At 39.8% G+C, this 23,053-nt stretch overlaps 1 long non-coding RNA gene and 1 pseudogene across 1 annotated transcript; one reads left to right on the top strand and one right to left on the bottom strand.

The window, feature by feature from the left end:
- Window positions 1-28: 28 nt before the first annotated feature.
- LOC118725056 lies at window positions 29-124 on the bottom strand (annotated as a pseudogene).
- A 19,043-nt stretch (window positions 125-19,167) lies between these two features.
- Window positions 19,168-20,013, top strand: LOC118722418. Its single transcript, XR_004988997.1, has 2 exons — window positions 19,168-19,459; window positions 19,565-20,013. It is a non-coding gene; the product is annotated as an uncharacterized LOC118722418 (long non-coding RNA).
- The last annotated feature ends 3,040 nt before the right edge of the window (window positions 20,014-23,053 follow it).

Genomic DNA, 23,053 nt, shown 5'->3' with positions numbered 1-23,053 from the left:
AATAATATATTAAACCCCCATGATTTTTTTTTTTTTTTTAAGATTCCAAGGATCATGTATCATCCTTGTGCGGGGGCCATACTAATATTCTCCGTATTGCTCCAATTGTAGCCAGAGTGAACACCCTTTATTATTATTAAGACTCCAAATTGGTAAGAGAGGTTTTCTAATAAATGGAAAACCTCTCATCTTAGCACACATGGCCATTCTACAGGCTAGTGGTGCCCTTACTTTATGTTATCTTGCTCTTGTCCATCAGTTTCCTACTAGATAGGAAAAGATCGAGAAAAAGAAAGTCTAGAAATCTCCCAGTCTATGACTTGCCTATTGCCTGTTTTTCCAGAAAGTCTACAAGAGGTCCCTTGAGCAGGGGACTGTGATTAAGACAACTTATCTGTACTGCTGTAAAAAAGTAATTCTTACAATTTGCAACAGCATGAATGGACCTGGAGAACATTATGCTAAGTGAAATAAGTCAGTCAGAGAAAGATAAATATCACATGATCTCACTCATTTGTCAAATATAAGGAATAACATAAACTGATGAACAAAAATAGAGTCAGGGCCGAGATTGGTTTGGCTCAGTGGTAGAGCTTCGGTCTGCGGACTGAAAGGTCCCAGGTTTGATTCCGGTCAAGGGCATGTGCCTTGGTTGCAGGCACATCCCCAGTAGGGGGTGTGCAAGAGGCAGCTGATCAATGATTCTCTCTCATTGATGTTTCTAACTCTCTATTCCTCTCTCTTCCTCTCTGTAAAAAAAATAGAGCCAGGGTCATAAAGCATCAAGTAGACTGTCCAACCTATGAGGTAAGGCAGGGGCTGAGAGGGTAAGAGATCAACCAAAGGACTTGTATGCATGCATACAAGCATAACCAATGGACATAGACAGTAGTGGGTGTGCAGGAGGCAGCTGATCAATGTTTCTCTCTCCTCAATGTTTTTAACTCTCTATCCCTCTACCTTCCTCTCTGTAAAAAATCAATAAAAATATATTAAAAGAAAGACTGCTTATTTGAACCAGCAGTAGTGTTTGTTGACTAGGCAGTCAAACACTAACCGTTTACTTCTGCCATGAGACGGGGCAGGTTTTTCAGGGGATATACCCGTAAGCTCTGCAGCAGCCCAAATTTCAAATGGTAGAACTAGTTTATAAAATAAATACAGACCCTTGGCATAATGTTCTCAAGGTCTATCCATGTTGTTGCAAGTTTCAGTATTTCACCCTTTCTATGGCTGAGTGGAATTCCATTGTGTATATTTAACACATTTTAAAAAATCAATATACACACATACTTTAGGAACTGGTCATCAAATGGTCACTGAGGATGCTTAGGAAATGAGAACTAAAGTTACAATTTCTTCTGCAGCCCAGAATTAGAGGGGCTGGGCAGGGGTTTTACTAGTTTAACGGGCATCTATTTCTCCAGCCATGTATGTACAACACAAGAGAATGGTTAGACATTCATTTGGGCTGCCTGTGTGTGATTCATAATAAACTTGTTCCTTATAAAATTTATTACTGAATGACTCATTACAGGATGATAAAGATATGGCTTTTAATTTAAAGAGTGAGGTAGGTTTTCTTTTAAAAATCAACTTTGTGAGGTGTAATTTACATGTAATAAAATGCATGCCTTTTAAGTGTATAGTGCAATAAATGTATACACCCATGTAGCTATTACCACAACCAAGGTAATATTTTTTGAACCAGAAAGTTCCCTGGTACATACCCCTGCAGTCAATTCCTGCTTCCACCCTCTACTCCAGGCCACCATTGAGCTGATTCTGTCACTACTGCTTAGTTTCGCCTTTCTAGCACTTCAAATGAATGGATTCATACATCACTGGTATGCGCTTTTTTGTGTTGAGTTTCTTTCATTCAGCAGAATGTTTTTGAGATTCATCCACATTGATGCACATCCTACCTAATAAAAGAGAAACATGCAAATTGATTGCACCACAAGCCACGCCCACCAGCCAAATCATGGCTAGTATGCAAATTAACCCAACCAAGACGGCGGTTAATTTGCATACCCAGGCCAGAGTGAAGACTGAAGACAGTGTAGAAAAAAGCCAAGCACTGCAGAAGAGCAAAAAGCTGCTGAGAAGCAAGCAAGCCTGGTGAGGGAGAAGAGATGAAAACAGAGGGGCAGTGACTACAGCAGGAAGCCCTATTGCAGGAATTTTTCTGCAACGGGCCTCTAGACTACCCTAATAAAAGAAAAACATGCAAATTGACTGTCCCTTCATTATGCCCACTAGCCAACCAGGAGCAAGTATGTAAATTAACCCAACAAAGGTGGCAGTTAATTTGCATATGCAGGCTCAGAATGAAAACTGAAGACAGTGTAGAAGGGAGTGAGATAGCGGAGAAGGGAGGGAGCTAGGCAGTGGTGATGGGTGGGAGTGAGGCAGCAGAGAAGGCAGTGAGTGTAGAAGGGAGTGAAGCCTGCCAATGTGGGCTTCGCTCCCTTCTCTGCTTCTCTCAGGCCACAGGAAGCCATCTTCTTGCAGGAACAGGCCTGAGGAAGCCCTATTATTGCAGGAATCTTCCTGCAAAAGACTTCTAGTTAATTTATAATTTTCTTAGAGGCCTGGTGAACAAAATTTGTGCATTGAGGGAGGATCCTTTCAGCCCAGACTGCACCCTTTCCAATTCAAGACCCCTTGGGGGATATCTGACTGCCAGTCTAGATTGGCAGTTGGAATTTCCTCTTATAATCCTGGACCACTGGCTACTAATCGCTCACCTGCCTGCCTGCCTGGTCGCTCCTAGCTGCCCCCTGCTCTGTTAGCTTGATCACTCCTCACTGCCTCTGTGTGCCAGCCTAATTGCCCCCACCTGCCCCCCATAGCCGGCCAGGTCACACCCAACTGCCTCCTCCCTGCCAGCCTGGTCACCTCTCACTGCCCTCCCTGCCAGCCCAATTTACTCCTGGACCCACCTGGGAATGGGCCTGGACATGCTGTGTGCCTGCCATCCCAGCTAGACTGAGGGGACTGGGTGCCACCATCTTGTGGTTGTGGGAGCTGTCATCTTTGAGGACATGGAAGTCAATTAACATATTCCCTCCTTATTGGCTGTGGTCGCTGCCATCTTTGTGATGGCATGGTGGTCAATTAGTATATTCCTTCTTTGTTAGATAGGATTGCTGAGTAGTATTTTCTTGTATTAATGACAAATTGTTAGCAAATCACCTACTGATGGACACCTAGGTTGTTCCAGTTTTTGGCTAGTATGAATAAAGTTGCTATGAACAGTTTTTATGTGGATATATATTATTTTAAAATATATATATATTTTATTGATTTTTTACAGAGAGGAAAGGAGAGAGATAGAAAGCTAGAAACATCCATAAGAGAGAAACATCGACCAGCTGCCTCTTGCACACCCCCTACCAGGGATGTGCCCACAACCAAGGTACATGCCCTTGACCGGAATCAAACCCGGGACCCTTCAGTCTGCAGACCGACGGTCTGCCACTGAGCCAAACCGGTTTTGGCTGGATATATATTCTTATTTAATTTTGGTAAATACCTACGAGAGAAGTAGCAGGTTCATATGATAAGTATATGCTTTATTTTATTTTATTTTTTTATTATTTTTGAAAAATATATTTTATTGATTTTTTACAGAGAGGAAGAGAGAGGGATAGCGAGTTAGAAACATTGATGAGAGAGAATCATCGATCAGCTGCCTCTTGCACACCAAGGTACATGTCCTTGACCGGAATCCAACCTGGGACCTTTTAGTCTGCAGGTCGGCACTCCATCCACTGAGCCAAACTGGTTTCAGCAGTATATGCTTAATTTTAAAAGAAACTGTCAAGCTATTTTACAGTCATTATACCATAATTCACTTTCAATTGCAATGTAAAAGAGACACCCAACTACCGTGTTTCCCTGAAAATAAGACATCCTCTGAAAATGAGACCTACTTACAGGTTTCCTTCTGAGTGAAATATAAGGCATTCCCCTAGGCTAAACATGAGAGATTTGGTCCACTGATTCTGAAAGAAATGGAGTCAGAAGAAATTCACCAGGAAATTCAGGAATTGGATTGTTATGATGATGTTCCAGAAGATGATGACATGATTGTCATTGAATAAATGAGTAAATTCTTCATACTGTAGGATTCACAGTTTGTCTGGTTTGTATTGACAACTACCGTATTACCATACAGTATGCAGGTAATAAATTTCCTTTATTTTCATTTAACAATAAATGTGTACCGTATTCTTCTTCATGGAAAAATAAGACATCCCCTGAAAATAAGACCTAGCGCATTTTTGGGAGCAAAAATTAATATAAGACACTGCCTTATTTTCGGGGAAACAGGGTATTCTTCATCTTTGTCAATACTTGGTTTGTCAATCTTTTAAAATATTAGCCTTCCTGGTATCTTATTGTAGCTTTAACCTGCAATTCCCTGATAACTAATGATAGTGAACATCACTTCCTATGCTTATTATCTATTTATATATTTTCTTTGATGAAGCATATGTTCAGGTCTTCTGCCCATTAAAAAAAGAATTAGATTGTATTTTTATTAAATTGTAAAATTTTTAAAGTATGTTCTGTATATATGTTAGTTGTCAGATATATATATTACAAAATCTCCCAGTATATGACTTACCTTTTTGTTATTTATCTTTAAAAAGTCAATTTTGCCCCATTCTCATACTCTTCTCCTTCTGGGTACATATACATATTTTGATCATTTTAATTTGTCCTACAGGTCTCTAAGGATCTGTTTATTTTTCTCCAATCTCTTTTCTCTCTATTCATTAGTTTGGATAATTTCTACAGTTTACCACTTCTTCTCTCATCTCTGATATACTGTGAATCTTTTTGTTATTTTATTTTTTAGTTATAAAAATTCCATTTAGCTTCTTTTATAGTTTACCTTTCTCTGCTGAGATTCCCTATCTGTTTACATATTAAGTCCATATTTTCTGAATTCTTTGAATAAAAAATTCTTTGGACCATATTTATAGCTATTGCTTTAAAGTTCTTTTCTAAGTTCATCATCTCAGCAATGTTTGGACCAGGGCTCTTCCCTTTATTCTGGTCATGCTTGCCTTTTTAATTTTCAAGTCTAGTAATTTTTTTTTATTGTATATGGAATATTGTTGGCTCTGGACTTTATCTTTCTTTGAGAAATGTTGCCTTGCTTCTATGGGGTAACTCATTTCGTGGTTAATTACCTTGTATTTCTGAGTCTTGTCTTTATGCTTTGCTAGGGTATATCTTTGGGAAGCTCAATATGCTTCCCAAGCCCCTCTATCTTGGCAGGTCTCAACTTCCAAATTTGGTTTTCACTGCAGATCTTCTAAAGCAGGGGTGGGAAATCTTTTTTTCTGCAAGGGCCATTTGGCTATTTAGAAATTCATTATAGGCTATACAAAATTATCAACTTAAAAATTATGTTATTATGAAAAAAGCTCCTAGATCATTGAATTTCAAGTCTGGCCTGAGGTTGCCTTGGCAGGGCCAGACCAAAGCATACAGCCAAACATTCTCCACCCCTGTAAAGGCTTGGCTTTAGACATTGTTAGTGTGGGCCTGGAGTGAACCTTAAACCATGGTTTTAATCTTTTCTGGTATTTCAGATAAATGCCTGGTGTGTTAATAAATTGATAACAATATCTTGTCACTCTGTCTTGAACAGAAGTTCAATATCTGCTAACACTGTTTGATATTAAGTATTTCTATGCTGCTCTTGTCTCTATAGTAACTGCTCTCCATAATTACTACAAACCTCAGGTAGTCTTGCCATGGGTATGTGCATCTTAACCTTGAATCAAGATTTCATAGGGAACCTTCTGCACAACTTCTGGGACTCTCCCTTCTCTCTACTCTCAATATACCTTCCTTACTTTATGTTGCTTTCCCTATAGATTCTGACTGTTTTAGCTTTCCTCTGCCTCTTCAGCTCAGCAGGACCACTATTCTCTGTGTGGATTCTAGCTTGCTGTGTCATAGTTGGGTAATGGTGCCTAGGTAGAGATCCAGGGAAATCATGGATTTCTTCTCTCTTAAAGATCACAGTGTTGAGTTTCCTGTTATCCAATACTTAAAAAAAAAACTACCTCATATATTTTCTCCCATTTTATTGTAATAGTGAAAAGATCAGTCCAATACCAGTTGCTCCATCACACCTAGACACGAAAGTTTGCAAGATCTTCTCTTAAGGTTTACATTTGGTAAACAGGATGGATTTATCAAGGAAGGACCCCAAAGCCTCCTTCTTGGGTGGAGAAAGAATTTTTAATAGTCATTAATCCCATGCTATGGCTCAGGACACTGGCCCCATTCATAGGAAGTTAGTAAACTCAGCTAGAGTGCAATTTCTCTATGTTGTCTCTAAAAATTGAATCTAATAGCTATGTCTTCTCTCTAAGAACATAAGAGAGTCTTTAATAATGATAGTAGTAATAATAACTTACTGTTATTAAGTACTTATGTTCTAGGTGCTATTCTTAAGACTCTATTAACCAACTTATTATTTATAATAGTCCAATGTTAAAGTACTAATTATTTATTAATAATTCTGTTTACATGTAACTAACACAACCAAAAGATATAGAACAATTTACTGCCCTTCCCCTTCCCCAATAAATTCCCTCTGTAATTAAACTGTGTCTCAACCTTTATCCTCTGACAAACATTGAGAATTGCTTATTTCATATTATCTTGGGCTCTTCTTTTACCTTCTGTCAAGCTTTGTCTGTATTTCAGTTATATTACTGCTAAGTAGCACTCCTAAATACTTTATCAGAGAAATGAGGTTGAATTTAGACAGTTGCCTTACCCATTTATACCCCCCACAAAATTGTTTAAACAAATAACTTTTCTTGGAAGAATAAAAAGAGGTCAATTGGGTTTTTGTCAATAACCTATCAGTTCTACTCTCTTAATGGCTCTAAGACCTGGACACATCTCTATTTCATTACCATGCCTTAATTCCGGCTTTGTGATCTTATTCAGATAATTGTAATGGCTTTCATAATGGTTTCTAAGCCTCTAATACTTCTTTGCTTATATTTACTCTCTATGTTTCATATGTGTAATTTAATAATTGAATAAATCTGTTTTACTCTTTTTTGATGTTTTGAAACATTTTTGATCAAGTATGCTCTTATTTCATGAGAAGATGATGATCCTATTTTGTGTAACCACTTGAAGTTCTCGTCAGCCTTCTATTGGTCACCCACTACACATCTATCTCTGTGACCTAGCCAGTTGGCATTATTTCAACTAGACTCACTCATGGCTGTCTGCTTGCATATAGAAACTCAGCTTGTAACTATGGAAGTAAAAAAGGGGGAAATAAGGGATGTTGAAAGTTGACATGAATTTCTCATTAGTGGCTAACTGACTTTCAACTTCCTCTCGATTGAGGCTCAGAATAAATTCAAAGCTATCAATGTGTGCGCAGGTCTGAACTGGTTACAGGTCATACTATTAGCTTTTTTTGATCTTGTGTTCAGTGTCATATTAACTTTATGAACTTTCACCCCAGGAGTCTTAGTCTCATGGTGTTTGGGTTCAACATCTTTGCCATGAAAGCAGAGGCTTAGTCTTTCCTTATGAAAGTAAAGACATTAAATCCTCTAAAATATTTCTGCCCTACTAATCATGTAATTTCATTGTATAAAACACTGACATATGGTTCTTATTAATAAAGCAGCCACATTTATGACCAGCTAGCTCTTGACCAGGAGTGAGAGTGGGTGGGAGAAGGAAGAAAATATTCTATGTCTTTACCTCATTATGACCAGGGTTAGGGTCTGGATAAGAATTTGCCTTCTCTCAAATGAATGCTCACAAATGTAAGCTTGGAGCTTTCTAGAAAGGGAACTGTCATCTCTTAGGACAATTATATATTCCAGGAAAGATACAAGTTGTAAAAAAGTTTAACACTATGATTTAACACTATGATTTCAAATTTTCATATTACCAATTTAGGACAAGCAATGTTTCTCAAATTTGCATTTTTACTGGGATCAAGTAGGCAGCTTGTTAAAATAGATATCTCTGGTTTCTATCCATGGGTATTCTGGGTCAGTATGCTTGGGGTGGACCCTGGGAAGCTATATTTTTAATAATCTCTTTGCATGATTCTGATGCACAAAGAAGGAAAACTCTTCTCTTGGATTGTTGGACCTGAAAAACCAATAACAATGTGATTATTCTGAAAGGAGGCCTGGGCATTCCGAGTTTGCTGACAGACCAGTGCACCTTTATAAAAATAGGTTCCAAAAACTGGGACTCCTTATCCAAAACTTCACCTGTTTGCAATGTCCGGAAGTTCATTTGAACTTGTGGAACCCTCATGAGCAGAAAGCAAGGATGGCATTCAAGAAGGAGATGGCTGAGAAGTATCAGGAGTGAGCTGGGCAACCCACTCTTAAATACGGCTGGGATAAACATTCCACTGAACTGAGCTGTGGAGTACCACTGCACTACTGATCCACTGTGGAGTGAATTGAGTTTTCATCATTGGACCTTCCTGATATGCCTTACATCTGGTTGTAAAGCTAGTGCTGTCCTAAAGTTTGGACATGTTTGGCATGGTGGTTGTCTAAATGGAATGGGGCAGAACAGAAATAGAAGATGCATAGGTGCTTGACCAGGAGGACAGGTATGTGGATGTGTTGTCTCTTAACCTGCTTCCGCTATGAGTCGAATTCTAAAAGCTTGGTTTTGGTGCAGGTCTCAAAAAAGTAGGTTTGGCCTCAGTGTTTGTAGCATCCTTCTGCTTTATAAGCTGTGGAATTAAGGTCATCTAGTAGAGAGGTTAAGGAGTGATAGTAGCTGAGAATTTTCACTTAAATTTCATTGAATATAAGTAACTTATATAGTATTCTTGAGAAGCATGACATTTTAGAGAGACATTATTTTAAGCAGTCATTTTTCCAGATGCTAGCTTGGGAGATTTAGGGGGTGAGAGCAGCACACCCAAAACTTGTGACAGACTGTAGACACATTTCAGTATGTCTCAGTAACCTGTTACAGGACAAGGAATTGCCCTGGTTTCTGTTTTGGAGAAAATATGTCATGAAACTGACACGTAATTTTCTATCTGTTATATCCTCATTTCTGTGGTTGAGGAAATTAGAAATTGTACTATTCTTAAAATAATGGAGCTTAATTATCTTTAGGTTTGGAAAATTAGAAAATGGCACTAAAAATTAAGGATTTATGGAATATACTAGTAAGAAAGAAGGAACCTTAGAGGTACCAGGTCCTACCACATAGGTTCACCTTTAGCCTTGTCTTACAAATGGTTGTGTGGCTTTTTATTGATAGAACAGGATAATCCAATGCTACTTTCCCTTCATAAGTTACTTTATATAAGTTATTAAAATGGAAAGGGGTTGGGTGAGGACCTCTGAACCACCTTTTGTCCCATTGGAGTGCTGTACGCCAATACCTGCTGTCACAGAGCCCAAAAAGTTTTGTTTTTGGTCAAGGAATCACTTGGGTAGAACATAAACTCCTGAACAGTCTCTCTTGTCTGCCAAACAGCATTGGCAGTGGAGCCATTTACAGTTGAGTGAGAATTTCCTGGGTGTTTGACTTTGAGTATGCCATTTGATCTGCAAAACCTTTCAATTCTCCCCTGTAAAGTGTTACCACTATAACTTGAATGGATTGAATAATAATACATGTGTGAAATGTCTGGAAAACAATAGAGGCAATAAATTGTGTACTTTTACCAGGGTAAATAACATTTTTATGATGGCATTACTATTTCACTCTTCCAAAGTAGGATAGACATTATAACAAGATTTAACAGGGGACATAGAAGGAAAAACAAATTAAGAGTTAGAGGTAAAAGTGAGCCTATTAAAAGCAAACAACCTGAGGCATCTCTCTTCATCGACAGTATGCTTTCCTTCTGCCCCCAATCTTCTCAATAACTTGACCAATGCCTCCCCATTGCTCTCTCCTGCCCTACATACATTTCATGGGAAGTGTATCCAGAAATGGTAACTTTTCACCATAATAGCAATAACATGTATAAATTATTTTACTTTACAAACTTATTTCTCAGGCATGGCTTGGTTTAGTTCTCCTAATAACCCTGTGTGGTAGCTTATCTCAGTTCTGAGAATGAAAACATTGAGGTCACAAGAGGTGGAAAGCCAATAATATCAGGTCATGACATGGTTCATCTTATCTTTTAGTAAACTTCTGCTTTATCTGTCATACATGGTTTCCTTTGCAGAGAAAAATCTTGTATTGATCAGGGAGTGAGTCCTGTAATTTGCATTTTAAAAGTCTTGATTTTAGACATTGTTTTAATTAAGATAGTACTGTATGGAGTTTTTTGAATTGTTGTATGTATGTCTATGTTAGGAGGTTCAGAAAAAGGAAATTGTATTGGTGGTTAAGAAACTGCTTAGTATAAAAAAAAAAGAAGGAAATATATTATTTAATACAAAAAAGAGAACATTGGTGTTACTAAAACAAAATGTGATTTGAATAATTATAAGTTTACAATAAGTCTACAATCTTGCTAGTGAGATTCCCTGAAGGCTATTCTAAAACTTTGCTGAGCAACTAGTGGAAAAAATTTGTTGAAAAAAAAAAAAAAGGCTATTCTGCCAGTTTCCTGTTGTGGTTGTGAGACAAATTTAGTTTTATGTAGCTGATTTTATTTCATTCTAAAGAAAAAACACTGAACACTTTGGCTGAATCATATGGAGCTGTAGCTTTCGCTACACAAATCATTTAAATTTCACAATGTTACTGGAAGATTGCTAAATAGTTTTCTCTTTTAGTTTCAGAAGAACCCCAGATAACAATAACAACCATAATAGCAACAACAATAATATGGTCCTCTATAGGATATTTACTTTCCCTCCATAGTATTTGTTACAATTGAAATTTATTCTCTGTATTAATAGAGTCAGGCTGGGAAAGTAATGAGGGGAAAAGCAGGTCCTGCCACACTTCATACTTGTTTTGGAAGTTAGGTTATTACTTTGGTTTTGGTTGGTGACCAAATGACAGGCACTCTCTGAGGAGTAAGAGGCAGTGGTGTCCAGTGGAGAGCTGTGACATCTCTAGCATTCAATACATTGTTTTATTCACTCTTATTCTCTTAATTCTGTCTGACATATATATTCCTTTCCACACAGATTTGCAAACTCTTCATACGTATCTGTTATTGACTCTAAAGGAATATGATATTCTTTTTTGACAAACATCTGAGTTTATATATTCAAATATGGCCTCTCTTCTTCAAAAATGAAAGCTTATTTCTACATTATTGACATTTTCAAGCTTGGGGGATTTCACCATTTCAGAACCTTTTTATTTATTTTTTAAAATATATTTTATTGATTTTTTTACAGAGAGGAAGGGAGAGGGATAGAGAGTTAGAAACATCAATGAGAGAGAAACATCCATCAACTGCCTCTTGCACACCCCCTACTGGGGATGTGCCCCCAACCAAGGTACATGCCCTGACTGGAATTAAACCTGGGACCCTTCAGTCCGCAGGCCAATGCTCTATCCACTGAGCCAAACCAGTTTGGCAGAACCTTTAGTTTTTTAATACCTTCAAAGGTGTTAAGTCTTGCTCTTCAAAATGAAGTTGAATTTTGGAAAGAGCCGAAAGTCATCAGAAACCAAGTGAGGTGGATGAACAAACTGGGTAGTAGAAATTGGTGAACCAAGAACTCAGGCCTTGAGCAGCCTTCCCTGAGGACTTCCCATTTATTATTGCTCTGATCTCCTTTACAAGAGGTGGTTTTTAAAAAAAACATTTTAAAAAGTGACTTTTTTTAAATCCCAATTTTCCTCCTTTGCAGTCAAAATGTCAAGCTCTGATTGATCTCAGCCTAACTTTCCAGACCTGATACTGCCATTAAGTCTGGTTAGTGAGTTGCTGGGCCTTCCCTCCATACTCACCTGTCCTGAGCCTTTGCTCCTGTTGTTTCTATGGAATAGTCTTTCTCCCTTATTCTCAGGGTTTTATATTTATTCCCCCTTTATTCTGAAAACGTCTTAATGTGATCCTCTTCATTCCTGCTGAATTTCTACTCATCCTTAAAGATCTATATAATGACAGTTTCCAGATCTTCCCAATTGAAAATTATTGTCATTGAGCTTCGATAGTACTCTGTGTTGCCTTCTATTTTGTAGTGTAGCTACTACCGTGTTTCCCCGAAAATAAAACATCCTCCAAAAATAAGACCTACTTATAGGTTTCCTTCTGAGTGAAATATAAGGCATACCCCCGAAAATAAGGCCTCCCCTAGGCTCTGTCTCAGAATGAAATTAATTTACTGTAAACTGGTCGCTAGGGCTACCCTGACTGGCGTCTAGCAACCAGTGACGTTACTCGGAGTCCTGACATAGCTGCTGTGTGGAGGCGGAGCGGAGGTCCGAGTGAGCAGTGAGCGTGGGGTGGGAGAGAGGAGGAGACTTTCGCAGATGAGTGTAGATGAACAGGAGGATTAGAGTGGACGCGCTGCGGTAAAGGTGGTGAGTGCTGGTCTGTCTCTGGTGACACTACCTGATGCTCCCGGCCGCCCTCATGATGCCTGAAGGTTCTCAGTCAGTGGCAGACCCTGCTCCAGCCCAGATCCAGGCCCCAGAAAGCCCAGTGACAGGCGCCAGGCAGGCCGCAGGGGGTAAATGTCTGATAAAGGGGTAGGGGGGATATCTGGTGAAGGTGTTCAGTGGCACAGGGGTGGGGGGAGAGGGATTACTTAAAATGACACAGGAGGATCAGAGGGGGCAATCAAAATGACACAGGAGGATCAAAAGGGGTTACTAAAATGGTAATCCCCCCTCTGATTCTCCTGTGCCATTTTGATTCCCCTCTCTGATCCCCCCTGTGTCATTTTAAGGGATCCCTCTCCCCCCACCTTGATACCCCAATTCCTTTTTTTTACCCCTAGAAATGAGTGTAAAAAGAAAGGAAGCATGGAAGACTCTTGGGGTCAAAATCTTACTGCTTTCTGCAAAGAGAAGATGTTGAGTATCTGATTGGTCCGAAAATGGTGAGCAGAGTATGGTAACCTCATTGAACAAGTGGACAAGGGAAATGCTAAAACGCGGAAGTGTGGATCAGGTCGGCAACCATTATTTTCTGAGCTGGAAGACCTGATCTGTGAATGGGTTATTGACAGGAGAGCAAAGGCTTTGGTTGTGAATAGGGCTCAGATTCAAGAATTTGGCCTTGCAATGGCACCACAGTTTGACATAGCCCCTGAAGACTTCAAAGCATCACAACACTGGCTGGATAATTTCCTTCAGCAAAGTGAACTGTCTTTAAGAAGATCTACCAGTACAACATAGTTTAGGTTGGAATATACTCAAGTTATTAAGCGAACACTTGCATTCAAGTCCTTTATTGATGATGCTGACTTCTCTAAATACAATCTTTCCAACATGATTGCTATGGATGAAACTGCAGTGTTTATGGGCCAATTGAACAGCAGAGTGCCTCCTTAGTGTACATTCCCTCCACTGCTTACGAAAGTGCTCGTGTTTCCTGTATTTTGGCAATTTGTCTGGATGGCACTAAAATCCCAACTTTAATCATTTATAAGGGCAAGAAGGAAAAGATTGAATGTGTTTTGGGCATTTTATTTTTGAAACTGAAAAAGCCTGGGCCACACAAGCAGTTTTAAGGAAGTGGGTCGATTTAATGCTGCCGCTTGTTATGCAAGGGAGCCAAAGAGGTCTGCTAGTCTGGGATGCGGCCAGCACTCACCGTGCTAAAGACATAAAGACATTTCTTCACGAAAGAAAAATAGATCAGATAATGATTCTCGCAGGAATGACGGCCTATCTCCAGACCCTTGATATTGCAATAAACAAGCCATTCAAAGACAATTTGCGCATGGAAATTAATGACTACATTGAAAATAGAATGGAGAGATATCAGTGTGGAAACTTGTGAAACCTAAACTGCAAGAAGTTGTGACTTGGGTGAAGAACTCATGGGAGAAAATCACTGACAGTAGCATTGCAAATGCACTGCGAGCAGGCTACCTTGACAAGAAGTACTCATTTAAAGGCAGTGCTATTGCTAAAGATGAGAGATTTGGTCCACTGATTCTGAAAGAAATGGAGTCACAAGAAATTCACCAGGAAATTCAGGAATTGGATTGTTATGATGATGATTTTCCAGAAGATGATGACGTGATTGTCATTGAATAAATGAGTAAATTCTTGATACTCTAGGATTCACCGTTTGGTTTGTGTTGACAACTACTGTACTACCGTACAGTATACAGGTAATAAATTTCCTTTATTTTCATTTAACAATAAATGCGTACCATATTCTTCTTCATGGAAAAATAAGACATTCCCTGAAAATAAGACCTAGCGCATCTTTGGGAGAAAAAATTAATATAAGACACTGTCTTATTTTCAGGGAAACAGGGTAGATTTTAACTTTTCTACCTGCCTTCAGTTTTGTAGACCAGCATCTAAGCCCAGTTGCTTCTCCAATTACCTGGAAATAATAATAACAGACCTGCATTATTCTTTGTTATCCCCCACATCCTGTAATTCATTTATTCACATATTCACTTATTTAATAACTAGAGGCCCTATGCACAAAATTTGTGCAGAGAGTAAGGGTGTGTGTCCCTCAGCCCAGCCTGCACCCTCTCCAATCAGGGACATCTCTCTCACAATCCAAGACTGCTGGCTCCCAACCACTCACCTGCCTGCCTGCCTGATTACTCCTAACCTTTTCTGCCTGCCAGCCTGATCACCCCTAACCACTTTCCTGCCAGCCTGATTGACACCTAACTGCTCCCCTGCCAGCCTGATTGCCCCTAACTGCCCTCCCCTGCTAGCCTAGTCCCTCACAATTGTCTTCTCCTGCAGGCCTGCCCCCCTAATTGCCCTCCCCTGCCAGCCTGGTAACCCCTAACTGCCCTCCCTTGCAGGCCTGGGTCCCTCCCAACTGTCCTCCCTTGCAGGCCTGGGTCCCTCCCAACTGTCCTCCCTTGCAGGCCTGGTCACCCCCAACTGCCCTCCTCTGTGGCCTGGTCACCCCTAACTGCCCACTCCTGTGGGCATGATCACCCACAATTGCCCTCCCCTGCAGGCCATCTTGTGGTGGCCATCTTGTGTCCACATGGGGGTGGCCATCTTGTGTGTTGGAGTGATGATCAATTTGCATATTACTTTTTTCTTAGATAGGATGATGTATAGATGAACAACACAATGCACTGTGCAAGTAGTAAGCATATACAGATGGATATAATACATTTTTCTTCTTGTGGAGTTTAAAGCTTACTAGGGGAGCCAGTAACATAATAACAATATTTCAAAAAAAAGTACAGTAAATGCTATTGTAGAAATAAGTACAAGCTTAAGTTGTGACCCAGAGCAGAGAATAATCAGTTCTGCTTTTGGGCAGTGGGGAACAATAGCTCCACAGAGCAGAAGATACTAGAACTGTTTATCAAAGGATGAATAGATCTCATAAAGTAGATAAAGATCTGCAATGCCCTTTTGATCTTTATATAAAGGCACCAGTGTTTAAGCAAGTATTATATCTTTAGTCAATTGCAAAAATTTGAGATCAGGAGGGTAAGAAATGAGGTTAGAGGGAGGCAAGGGGAAGATTTTGGACAGCCCTGTGTCCTATGTATGCAAAGGAGTGGGTTTTGTGTGGTTGAAAGGGAAGCTCCAAAGTAATTAAATCACAGAGGTAACAGGATTGGGTGTTATTTAGAAAGGTATGGGCTTTTGAGGGAGATGGTGGGGAGAAAGAAAAAGCAAGACAGTGTTCAGGCTGCTGGCTGTCTGGTTAGAAAGCTAATATAAAAGTCTAGGTCAGTACTGATGAAAGCCTGCACTAAGGCAAAAGCAAGGATGGGTCAAGTCTGAGAGATACTTAGGGGACAGAACAAACATGAATTTTAACTATGATTTTGGACTGATGCAGGGATTAAATGTAATAAGATGTGCTTAAGAATAAAAGAAAGCCTGCCTAGTGTGGCTCAGTGGTTGAGCATCAACCAATGAACCAGGAGGTCATGGTTCGATTCCCTGTCAGGGCACATGCCTGGTTGTGGGCTCAATTTCCAGTGGGAGGTATGCAGGAGGCAGCTGGTCAATGACTGTCTTTCATCATGGATGCTTCTATTTCTCTTTCCTCCTCCTATCCTCTCTGAAATCAATACAAATATATTTAAGGAAATAAGAGATGATGTACCCTAGAAAGATGAAGAATTATCAAATAACTAGTGAAGGAATTTATAACATAAAACACCTTCCATATTACCTAAAGGAAACTGTATCTGAAATGTCTGCCAGTTAAAGACATACATTTTCTCCAATGTATCAAAACCCCTCAAACAAAGCCATATGTGACTTTAATAGAAAGATTTGAAGAAAATTCAAACTAACTTGATTGTTTATGTTAACTCTTTCCTACATGTCCAGTGGCCATGAAACACTAATGCTAATGGAAATGGTGGTGGTGAGATACAAAGAAGTGGTGAGAAAGACGGAGGGGAAGGAGCTGATCTTAGTGGAGGACTATTGTAGTCACGTGCCCTGTGCTCTACAAGAAGGTACTTCCTTCAATAGAGTGTGGGCTTGTGCTACCCAGAACCTTCAGAGAAGAGGGTGGTCTCCTCCCAGGGTCATTAAGGAAAGCTCCACTTAAGTCTTTCTCCATCATTTTCCTTCTAGGTAAAAGAGAGCTAACCACGTGGCTTCGAAAGAGGCGTTGCTTTGCTAAAGTGAGATCTGAAGGAGTCTAGGTGAGTTCTTTGCATATGGCAACAACAAAATGAGCAAGAACCTGACAGTTCCTCATGGCTCCATTCACATACTGCCCCAGGGGAACTGGCCTGTCATTGCTCTAACTCAAGAAAAACCAGGGTTGACTACACCTGTATGGGTTTATCAAGTGGTCAAACATTGAATAGCAGGAAAAATATACACAAAGGCAGAGAGAAAAAACAGAATGTTGTGTTGGCTTATGTACAAGTGTTTGAGACCTGGAATGGTGGGAAATGGGATTGGAGAAAGAGGCAAAGGCTGCATCTTGAAGGGCCTTAAATTCTATGCAAAGGAGTTGGTATATAGGAGAGAGGAACACCTAGAAATAACTCAGTCAGGGAAGAACTAGGATCATATAATCTAAAAAGAACTGAAGAAAGACCTGTGTGGAGGATGGGTTGTGGTCCACAAAAGCCTGATATGAGTGAGTCTGTTGATTTTTTCTTTTTAAGAGAAAGAGAAAGAGGAAGAGAGAGGGAGAGGAGAGAGGGGAGGGGAGGGAGAGAGAGAGAGAGAGAGAGAGAGAGAGAGAGAGAGAGAGAGAGAGAGAGAGAGCGCAATGTAATAGAGAAACATTGATGGAAAGAAATTAAATCAGCAAAATTTTGGTGCACCGTGGTGAGGGGTGGAGGAGATGCTCTACCAACTGAGTCACACATGCCAGGGAAGGATGAGGTTTGACGTCCTTGTTTGCTCAGCAAGGACAAATGGGGTTTCATAAGGGTGTTTGCCTTACACAGCTTTCCAGGTTCAGGAGAACTCGGGGATGCCACTGTAAGCACGGTGTTAGGTCTTTATTGCCCTGTTGTCTTTCCTCACAGATAAGCCTTCTTCAGAGGGGCCTCTCAGCTTCAGCCTGAGCATCTCTGGCTCCCGGGGGGAACAGAAAGCAGGAGGTTTCAGTGTAGCTCCATTAATCACCAAAGAGAGGCAGCTGGCTGTGCCACCCACACAGAGCATAAGCTAGGAGAATTTAAATGTGTGGCTGAAACCCAATAAACACCTCACTCTGATTTTGCCCTCCCTACCCTTGGATGAGAATGAGTCAAGCAAGGGAGTACCCGGGAAGAAGGTCAGGGCAGTCTGGCTTTTTACAAAGAAGAACCATGATCATAAACAGGAAGAAAGATTTCCAGGGGTTCTGGAATTTTCTGATTTTTAGTCTCCCCTGCCCGCCATATGTTATCCCCACCTTTTTTTTCCTCCTAGTTAGATTACTCCATTCATTCTCTCTAACCTAGCTCTCTGAAATAATACATTTTCTCTCTTCTTTAGAAATCCTCTCAATGTACAGAGAACTAAATAGACCCTTAAAATAGTTTATTTTAAAAGGTTAAATGGGAATGAAGAATCCAGATTTAGATGTAGTAGATTGTTGTAGTAATGGCAGTAGAAAGATAATTTCAGTGATATAATGTTGCTTCTATCTTTGACTCTAGCCCAAAAAGTACCGTATTTTTCGGACCATAAGATTCACCGGACCATAAGACTCACCGGACCATAAGACGCACCAGTTTTTAGAGAAGGGAAATGAAGAAAAAAAGATTCTGAAACAAATAGTGTCCTAAAATATTTTATGTGCATTAAAACCCAACATCACAGTCATAAACACATGTAATCAACCCTGTAAAGTAAACAGCAGCATTTAGAACCGGGCAAGCACACAGAGACCACACAGAGCCGGGCAAGTAAAAAAACTTTTTTTTAAAAAAGTATATGTGTAGGCTATATTTGGACCATAAGACGCAGGGACTTTTCCCCCCCTCTTCTGGGGGAAAAAAAGTGCATCTTATGGTCCGAAAAATAAGATATTTTAAAGATCCGGTGGCTCTAACTTGATCCCCTGCTAAACTCTAAGTGCAGCTAGCTTACCTGTGAACCTGTAGTTTAGTGAACTCCTCGCCTTTGTAGGCAGCTCTTCTGACAGAACCAAAACCTGCCTCCCCAAAAGGTCACCCAGTACTCGTTGTCCCACTCTCCTGCATGGAACAATTGTTACTCTTTTCTCACAGCAGAGAAGGGGGATAAACAAGGTTAAAATCATAAGCACAGCATCCCTTGCTCCTGGCAAATGCTAGGACCAGTGCCCAATGCTTTGCAATAACCACTTTTTAAAAAGAAATTATTTTTAAATTAAAGTTTATATTCAATATTTTGTATTAGTGTCAGAGATATAGCATAGTGGCTTGACAACCATGTACAAAGTGGTCCCTCTGATATTTCAAGTACCCACCTGGCAATGTACATAATTATTGACTATGTTTATATATGATTGACTGTATTTCCTATGATGTACTTTATAACCCCGTGACTATTTTGTAGCTGCCAATTTGTACTTCTTCATCTCTTCTCCTTTTTTCCCAGCCTCCATCCTCCACCCACTCTGGCTCTCTGTATCTATGAGTCTGTTTTTATTTTGTTTGTTCATGGCAATAACCACTCTTCGACTGAATTTACTGTTTTCACAAATAGTTGTTTCATCCCCTTTGCCCCACTTTCCCTCATCTTTAGCACACTCTTCTAATTTGTAAATATGAAGAATCTGGTCTTTACCAAAGGACAAATAAATTCTTTGTTCTTGCTAAGCCTTTCCCTATATGGAGCACTATACACAATCTTATTGTGGGTTTAGGTAAAGGCCTGTTTCTATGAATTAAACTTTGATGGATTTGTGTGTGTGTGTGTGTGTGTGTTTGTGTGTGTGTGTGTGTGTGTGTGTGTGTGTGTGTGTGAGAGAGAGAGAGAGAGAGAGAGAGAGAGAGAGAGAGAGAGAGAGAGAGAGAGAGACTCTGTAGCTTTGCTGAGAGGGATTTCATAGAGAGGGAATATCTAAACCTCCTGAATATTTTGGCAATATGAGATCTTCCACAACCTCTGCTCAGACTTTTAGCACTTAGTCCCCTTGATACTAAGATGACTGTCCAAATTATCTTAAAATAGCAAGTGGGTCTCAAGTCAAGATATAGTTTTGAAGTATTACTACCCTTTGTGACCTCTGTTCCTCCCTCTCTAGAATAGGTGGTAGGTGGTGAGTGGATGCATGTGTAGTGAAATATGGGCGGAAGGGGTGGGCTGGCTGGATGAATTTCTTACTGTGGGCTGGCCTCACAGCCGTTTTAGTTGTTTTGCTTCTGCCCTCCCAGCCATCTTTTTACCAAGTCTTTCCCCACTTCTTCACCCTAAACCCCATAAACCACAACCACAGTCAACTAATTAAACACACAAAACAAACAAAACTGCCTCTGTGTGAATGTGCCTTTCTGGTTACGCCATCCATATGAGACTCCTCCCTCAAAAGCAGTAACCTGCGGGATTTCTGCCATGGGCAAGGCACATGGTAGACTCTGCACCCTCAAGGCAGAGGGAGAGGAAAGGCCAGAGCTTCTGGAAGGGTTTGGGCCGGTTGGTTCTTGGAAACTAGGGGGAGTGCAGGGGGGGAAAGGCATTACCAAGAATCCTGGCCGTCTCAGAAAGGAAAGGAAGAGAAATCCCCCAGGTTTGCAACCATCAGGACCACCTGTCCATTTGAAAAAATCTGTAACTTGGTTGGATCCTTGGACTCCCAGCTGAGAAATCTGGAATTACAGATTTGGCATGACTGTAGATGAGCTGACTTTAAACAACTTTCTTCTGTAAACTTACAAGGAGACCTTTAAAATTTACTCTGTCTCAGAATCGAAAGCTCCACCTAAAGTCCAATTAAAGGATTAAGTTCTAAAATGACAGTTATGCATTTTCAAATTTCCTTTCATTGTAGTCCTAGCACGGGGTGACAAGTTTACAGGACAGCACTAACACTCAACTTTTAGAAAGCTTTTAGAAAATATTGTTGCCTGGGGCTCCCCCAAGACCAATTAAGTAAAAAATACTACCTGTTGAGATATTGATGCCCCTGTACAACTTCCTGATGAATTTAGTGAGCAGCCATAGTTGGGAATGACTGCTTTGTTTGAAGCAATCTATCAACAAGAATTTCTAGAGGTTCACTTATATATTGATATTGTGCTAACATTCTGGGACTAGAGAGAGTCCCAGAGAGAGGCACTGACAATAGCCAATGGGGTTAGAGGAGGGCTCAGTCTGAGGAGGGAGGACATTGAAGAGGGTGTTCAGGGGCGTGAAGAAAGGCGATGCTTCCAGAATGGTCAATGGTCTGTGTGCAGACTAGTCCCGTGATATGATAATCTAAAACATCTCTTTGAAGGGACAGCAAGGAGGTTATTGGTGACTTTGGTGATTGCAGTAAAATTTCCATTGGCTGAGGAGATAAGGAAATGAAAACAAATGGGCACTGATTTTTAAAAATTCTATCTGTGAAGCAATAGTCTTTGACAGGGAATAAAGGGTCTAGAAGTCCCCCTCCCCCAGGTTTATTAAGATATAATATCTATAATCTATATCTATATATATCTATATATATCTAATCTTAATTATATATATATATAAAATTCTCCGGCGTATAAGACGACTTTTGAAACGAAAAAAAGTCAACTGAAAATAGGGGGCAAAAGACCAAAATTGCACAAAAAATTACCTGCAGATCTTGATGGCAAAGTAAGTCTTTTCTTTGAAGTGGGGGGTAGTCTTATACAGCGAATATAGGCCCAAACCTATGTTTTAACTGTAAAATTAGGGGGTCTTCTTATACACCAAAAAATACGGTATATTATATAATATATATATATATATATATATATATATATATATATATATATAAAATTGTATTACTTTAAGGTTTACAACATTAATGATTTGATGTATGTATGCATTGCAAAATGATTACCACAGAAAGTTTATCATCCATCATCTCATATAATTACAAGTACTTTTTCTTCTCAAGGGAATACTTAAGATCCGCTCTCTTAGCAACTTTCAGATAAACAACACAATATTGTTAACTGTAGTCACCATGCTGTCCATTACATCCCAGAGCTTATTTATCTTATAACAGGAAGTTTGTGCCTTTTTAATTACCTTTATTCATTTCCCCAGCCCCTACCCTTCACCTTTGGAAACCATAATGTATTCTCTGTTTCCAAGAGTTTGTTTATTTTAGATTCCACACATGTGTAAGATCGTAAAGCATTTGTTTTTCTCTCTGACTTATTTCATTTAGCATAATACCCTCAAGGTCCATCCACATTGTAGCAAATGGCAAGATTGCCTTTCTTTTCTAGGAGATATATATATATATATATATATATATATATATATATATATATATATATTACACTTTTTATACATTTGAGTTATAAATAGTTAAAGAATGGGTGAGATGTGAGCACATGCTAAAAGGAGGGAAATGAATGAAGATATAGGGTTAAGAATGAATAATGGGTGAAACATGGTTCCTGAGAATGCAGAAGAGATGAATCCAGAGTGTGGGTCAAAGAGAGAAGAGACTCTGCTGCCCTGTAATGGAGAGGAAGATGGGACTGTGGGCGTGGATGTAGATAGATGTTTAGGCATGGGCCTTTGTAGGAATGTGAGATGTTTGCCTGATGGACTCTACTTCACTGTGCCATGGAGGTGAGGTTCGTTGCAGGGTTACTTAGTAAGCCACTCCCCTCTCTACCCTCTGCAACTATGGAGGTAAAGTGATAGCCAGAGTTGAGCATGACCTCATTTCTCATTCCCTCCTGACACTTGGAATAGTGGGGAGGATTGGGGGCAGTTTATCAACATTGCTAGTTAATCAGAGGGTTCTTTTCCTCCCACAAGGTTAGCTGGTTGATACAGTGTCAGAGATGTTTCTAGCCTTTTCGTACACAGAGGCCCTAATTATACAGAGAGTAAGAACAAAGCCATTATGAGGGGTCAGGTTTCTGGGCCAGGGATCTTTCATTTTCATCTTACTGTTTTTGTCTTTACATCTCAAAGCTCAAACTTGGTAAATATGTGGCGAAGGCGTTGAAAGATTGGCTCAAAATACTAGCACAGTACCCAACAGCTTTCAAAGTGCAACTCGGTATTAGCTTTCTTCTTAATGAAACCACAGGTCTGGTTCAGTAGGTTTGATATCCTGCTTGAATCTGGCAGCCTTTGGACTCAGTTCTGCAATAGATTGTTGGCTCAAGACACACCTAATGGATTAAGAACATTAAAATAATTTTTACACTCTGGTAAAATATACCTAACAAAATTTGCTATCTTAACCATTTCTAATTTAAGTAGTGTTAAGTATATTCACATTGTTGCACAACCAAGCTTCAGAACGTTTCATCTTGTAGAAGTGAAACTATACTCATCAAACAATTCCCCATTCTCCCAT

Source organism: Pipistrellus kuhlii, unplaced genomic scaffold (assembly GCF_014108245.1).
Source record: "Pipistrellus kuhlii isolate mPipKuh1 unplaced genomic scaffold, mPipKuh1.p scaffold_m20_p_2, whole genome shotgun sequence".
Classification (NCBI taxonomy): Eukaryota; Metazoa; Chordata; class Mammalia; order Chiroptera; family Vespertilionidae; genus Pipistrellus; species Pipistrellus kuhlii.
Note: the sequence above shows the minus strand (reverse complement) of the source record. Positions and strands in the feature narration are given on the sequence as shown.